Below are 6,107 nucleotides of genomic sequence, written 5' to 3'. Positions count from 1 at the left end.
AGATTAATTTCATAATATTACGAGATTAAAGTTAAGAGATTAATATATATGATATATAATGCCAAATGCTAGTTAAAAAAATGGAATGTTAGCAAAAACATGCAACAAGCTAGCTAAAATATTCCAAATGCTAGCTAAAAGATGTTCAAATGCTAGCTAAAACATGCTACAAGCTAGCTAAAATATGCTGCATGCTAGTTAAAAGATGGAATGCTAGCTAAAAATATGCAACAAGCTAGCTAAAATATGCCAAATGCTAGCTAAAAGATGTTCAAATGCTAGCTAAAACATGCAACAAGCTAGCTAAAATATGCTGCATGCTAGTTAAAAGATGGAATGCTAGCTAAAAATATGCAACAAGCTAGCTAAAATATGCCAAATGCTAGCTAAAAGATGTTTGAATGCTAGCTAAAACATGTTACAAGCTAGCTAAATTATTTTCAGTTCTAATATATGCAGCAAGCTAACTAAAATACGCCACATGCTACCTTAAGGTTGGTCGAATGCTAGCTTAAAAATGCTACAAGCTAGCTAAAAGATGTTTGAATGCTAGCACAAGCTAGCTAGAATATGCCAAATGCTAGCTAAAAGATGTTCAAATGCTAGCTATAACATGCTACAAGCTAGATAAATATGCTGAATGCTAGTTAAAAGATGGAATGCTGGCTAAAATATGCAATAAGCTAGCTAAAATATGCTCAGTGCTGACTAAAATATGCAACAAGCTAGCTAATATATGCTGCATGCTAGTTAAAAGATGGAATGCTAGCTAAAATATGCAACAAGCTAGCTAAAACATGCCAAATGCTAGCTAAAAGATGTTTGAATGTTAGCTAAAACATGCTACAAGCTAGCTAAATTATTTTCAGTTCTAATATATGCAGCAAATATGCCACATGCTAGCTTAAAAACGCTAAATGCTAGCTAAAAGATGTTCAAATCCTAGCTAAACATGCTACAAGCTAGATAAATATGCTGAATGCTAGTCAAAAGATGGAATGCTAGCTAAAATATGCTCAGTGCTAACTAAAATATGCAACAAGCTAGCTAGAATATGCCAAATGCTAGCTAAAAGATGTTCAAATGCTAGCTACTATATGCTACAAGTTAGCTAAAATCTGTTCAGTGTTAGCTAAAAAATTTTTATTGTATGTAATTTTTTTGTTTTGTTTTAATGAAATGAATAAATGAATAAATAAATAAAATAAAAAATAAAATATGCAACAAGCTAGCTAAAGGGTGCTGAAACCTGGTCAAAAGATGCAGCAACCCAGCTAAAATATGTAGAAAGCTAGATATAAGTTGCTCAGTGCTAGCTAAAAATATGCAACAAGCTAGCTAAAAGGTGCTGAATGCTTACTAGAAGATGCAGAAGGCTATAATTAAAAAAATAACAAAAAATCCTTAAAAACCAAAGAACTAACGTACTGATGTAACGTACTGATGTAATCGAGTCGTTGGTCTTGGATCTGGTTGTCTGGAGCTTGAGTCTCAGGAGAGAAGAAGGTTAAACATCAACTGCATCAGGAAACCACATCCAGAAGAGGTCAGCCTACCAGAGCCTCGGTCTGGTGAGCTCCTGGTGGAGCCTCCTGAGGCCCAGCTGGGTCAGGGACAGGACCGACCTTCTCAGGATCCTGAGAGGAGCTCCCTAATTTGTTGCAAACACAACAGAAATGTTGTGTGTCACCAGTTTCCAGGTGGAGAATGTGAAACTTCTTTGTTTGATGTGTTTAAATCTGTCAGAGGTGAAGCTGAAAACCAGAGGACCTCTGTGTGAACAAACTTTATTTTGACACGTCTGAAAGCTTCCAGCTGATTTAACCTGTGACCCTGGACCAGGACCTGGACCAGGACCTGGTTCTGAGAGCTGTCAGTGTTGTCACATGTCTGCTGCATTCCTCTCGTGCCTGTCGGACGCAGGAATGCAGCGCAGAGCCAACACCCTGCAGAGTCCCGAGTCCCGCCGGGAGCACCGAGTCCATTTATGGAGAGGCCGTGACGCTCCAGGAGACGTGCAGGGAGAGGCTCGGCAGGAAAAAACAATCTGCTGATAGAGTCTGAGACGGAGGGAAAGTCTGCAGAGAGAAAATATCTGTGAAAAGGAGCGATTCCTGCAGTCTGATGGAAACACCTCAGACGCCTGAATCACCGTCTGCAAACGTTGTGTAGGAGTCAGTCTGCAGCGTCTGTGTGGTCCCCTCTGCTTTCTGCAGACACGGATTAAAGTCTGCACTTTGGGTTTACCACACGTCTGGAGCCAGAGGAGGCTGCTGGGCGGAGTCGGAGCAGAGCTGGAACAAACTGCTCTGAACAGAAAGGCCCAGACGCTTAATAAAAACTGTTTTATTTGTTCAGACCCTCTGGATCTGAGGCTCCGCCTCCAAACAGCAACAAGACACAAAACGTTCTGTTGTTCATTTTAGCTTCGCTCTAATTAGCTGCAGTTAATTTACACGTCCAGAAACCAAATAAAAAACTTTTCCTGCAAAAATCCTGCACAAATACTGAGGCTGGATACTTGTGTTGATGTTTCCTGAAACTGAAACAAAGCTGGTAAAGCTAAAAGATGCTGGACACTAGCTAAAATCTGCAAAAAGCAAGCTTAAAGATGCAGAAAACTGGCTCAAATGTGACAAGTGCAAGCTAAAAGATGCAGAATGCTAGCTGCAATATGCAACAAGCTAACCAAAMGTTGCATACTGCAAGCTAAAATAGGTAGTGAGCGAACTAAAAGAAGCAGAATACTAGCTAAATATGCTGCAAGCTAATTTAAAAATACACAGCTACAATAAGTTAGCTTGCAGCAAGCTACATTTTGTAGAAAGACAGCTAAAAATGCTCAGTGTTCAGTGTTATATGTAACAAGCTAGCTAAAGATTCTCAATGATAGCTAAAGTATGCTGCAAGATAGTTAAAAGATGCTCAACACTAGCTGAAATATGCTGCAAGCTGGCTAAAACATGCTCAACATTAGCTAAAATATGCAACAAGCTAGTTAAAAGATGCTCAACATTAGCTAAAGTATGCTGCAAGCTAGTTAAAAGATACTCAACACTAGCTGAAATATGCTGCAAGCTGGCTAAAACATGCTCAACATTAGCTAAAATATGCAACAAGCTAGNCTCAACACTAGCTGAAATATGCTGCAAGCTGGCTAAAACATGCTCAACATTAGCTAAAATATGCAACAAGCTAGTTAAAAGATGCTCAACATTAGCTAAAGTATGCTGCAAGCTAGTTAAAAGATACTCAACACTAGCTGAAATATGCTGCAAGCTGGCTAAAACATGCTCAACATTAGCTAAAATATGCAACAAGCTAGCTAAAAGATGCTCAACACTAGCCAAAACATTCTTAGTGCTAGCTAAAATATGCTGCAAGCTAGTTAAAAGATGCTCAACACTAGCTAAAAGATTCTCAATGCTAGTTAAAAATGCTGTAAGCTAGCTAAAAGATACTCAACACTAGCTGAAATATGCAGCAAGCTGGCTAAAACATGCTTAACATTAGCTAAAATATGCAACAAGCTAGCTAAAAGATGCTCAAAACTAGCTAAAAGATTCTCAGTCCTAGTTAAAAATGTTCAATGCTAGCTAAAAGTGCTGCAAGCTAGCTGAAAGATTCTAAATTCTAGCTATAATATGCTACAATCTAGCTAAAAGATGCTCAATACTAGCTAAAAGATTCTCAGTGCTAGTTAAAAATGCTCAATGCTAGCTAAAAATGCTGTAAGCTAGCTAAAAGATACTCAACACTAGCTGAAATATGCTGCAAGCTGGCTAAAACATGCTCAATATTAGCTAAAATATGCAACAATCTAGCTAAAAGATGCTCAACACTAGCTAAAAATGCTCAATGCTAGCTACAAATGCTGCAAGCTAGCTGAAATATGCTGCAAGCTAGTTAAAAGATGCTCAACACTAGCTAAAAGATTTTCAGTGCTAGTTAAAAATGCTGAATGCTCTAGCTAAAACATGCTCAACGCTAGGTAAAAATGCAACAAGCTAGCTAAAAGATTTTTAGGGTAGTTAAACTGTGCAGCAATCTAGCTAAAATATGCTCAATGCTAGCTAAATTATGCAAAAGTAACGGAATGATGCAGAAAATGTGCTAATAGATACACAATGATAGCTAAAAGCCAAGTAACCTCTAGCTCAAAGTACCAGAAATTAAGTTAAAAACTAAAAGTTTGAAAATGCTAACTAGAATTCAAATAAGAAAAAACAGAGACCAACAATGATTTTTAGGCAATTGAAAATATGGGGAAATATTTGTAAACTAAGTGAAATATTAAAATAAAAAGTGTAAAATTTAATGAAACCAGAATTTATAGCCTTCACTTCCAGAATAAAAACAGTTATACTGGGAAAAAAAAACAGCACTGACACAATAAAGCTGACTAAACATGATAAAAAATAATCATAAAACGTCTGCAAACTGAAGAAATTCTCATTAAACTGTTCTCAGGCAGCTCCTTTACATCAAGTTTGCTTCTCATTTGAATAAAGATCATCTAAAACTGTCCCAGCTGGATCACAAGAACTGGTCTGGGTTCATCCTGAAGCCTTCTGCACCTAAAAATCTGAATTTATGGTTCGTCCAGTAAAACAGCTTTATTTTATACATTTGTTGTTAATGTAAAAAAACACTGTGGTCCTAAAATAATCAGCTGTCCTGAGATTTTGCCATAAAAACGTTAAAAACATAAGATGTAAAAAAATATGTGTAAAATACTGAAATTGTGCACAAATAGTCAAACACAGTAAATATTGGGAAAATCTGCAAAAATCCTGTGTTTTTTTTTATCCAAGGAGCTGAGGTGAAATGAAGACAAACTGCAGCACAGGTTCAGGCGCACGTCTCTGTTTAGGACCAGAGAAAATATGTGTTAAAATCTTCTTCCAACTCTTTGCTTGGTGATTTTTTTCAGAAGCAAATTGAAACCAGCTCAATGAAAACATGCGGGAAAAAAGAAGCGTGGTCAAATAAGGACTTCCTCTTCCTTCTGGAAGTGGTTTATAGTAAATCAGGATTTCCTCAGACGTCTGAAAGCAGAAAAACACATCCAGTCTGAGAAGTTTTCTGTGACTCAGGTCTGCAGCCAGAGTTCTGCAGAGAACCTGAGTCAGAGGGAGGAGGGGAACCCAGAACCGACCCAGACACAACAAGGACCCAGACAGGAACTGGTTCCCTCGCCCGTCTGGACGACAGAATAACTCCAGTCCTCCGTTCACGTAAACAACTGGAACATCTGGACTGACGGTTCAGAGCCGAGCAGACACTTTCACAACAGCTTTCACCAGAAAACAAAAAATAAATAAAAAACACCACATCTGTCCTGATGCAAAGAAACTGAGGCTGACAGGAACTCAAATATCAGGAATCATGTGGAGAAATAACAGAAAATAAAGCTTTCAGCCTCATCAGTGAGCAGCCTGCAGCTCCTTGGATTAATTACTGAAAACATTCAAATTAACAGGAACGTTTCAGAAAAACAAACATGTTGTTTTAAAAGAAGCCGAAGTGTCCCGATTTTATTCTGTAGTTTGTTGAACTGATCCATGAATTTAAAGAAAACAAGAAAAATGTGTTGAATCTGAAAAACATTCATTTGATAAGATTCAAACGAGCAAAACTACAGCCAAAATTACCAATAAAGTAACAAAAAGGTAGCCAGGATTAGCAACATAGTAGCCAAAATTAGCAATAAAGTAACAAAAAGGTAGCCAGGATTAGCAACATAGTAGCCAAAATTAGCTAATATATATCAACAAAACTGTAGCTAAACATAGCAGAGCAGTAGCCAAAATAATAATAATATTACAGTAACCAAAATAAGCAGAGTGGCTAATTATAGCAAAGCAGTAGCCGAAATAAACAACACAGTAGCCAAAATTAGCAAAATTAAAGCCAAAATCAGCAAAACCGTGGCTAAATATAGCAAAGTAACCAACATCAACAATTCATTTGCCAAAATTATCTAAACTAAGCCAAAATCAGCAAAACAGTAGCTGAACATAGCAAAGCAATAGCCAATATTAACAATATAGTTGCCAAAATCAGCTAAATGTTTATGTTTAGCAAACAGCAAATTATGTTTAGTA

The sequence above is a fragment of the Austrofundulus limnaeus genome, unplaced genomic scaffold (genome assembly GCF_001266775.1).
Source record: "Austrofundulus limnaeus strain Quisiro unplaced genomic scaffold, Austrofundulus_limnaeus-1.0 Scaffold601, whole genome shotgun sequence".
Lineage (NCBI taxonomy): Eukaryota > Metazoa > Chordata > Actinopteri > Cyprinodontiformes > Rivulidae > Austrofundulus > Austrofundulus limnaeus.
The sequence above is the reverse complement of the archived record's forward strand: the minus strand, read 5'-3'. Positions refer to the sequence as shown.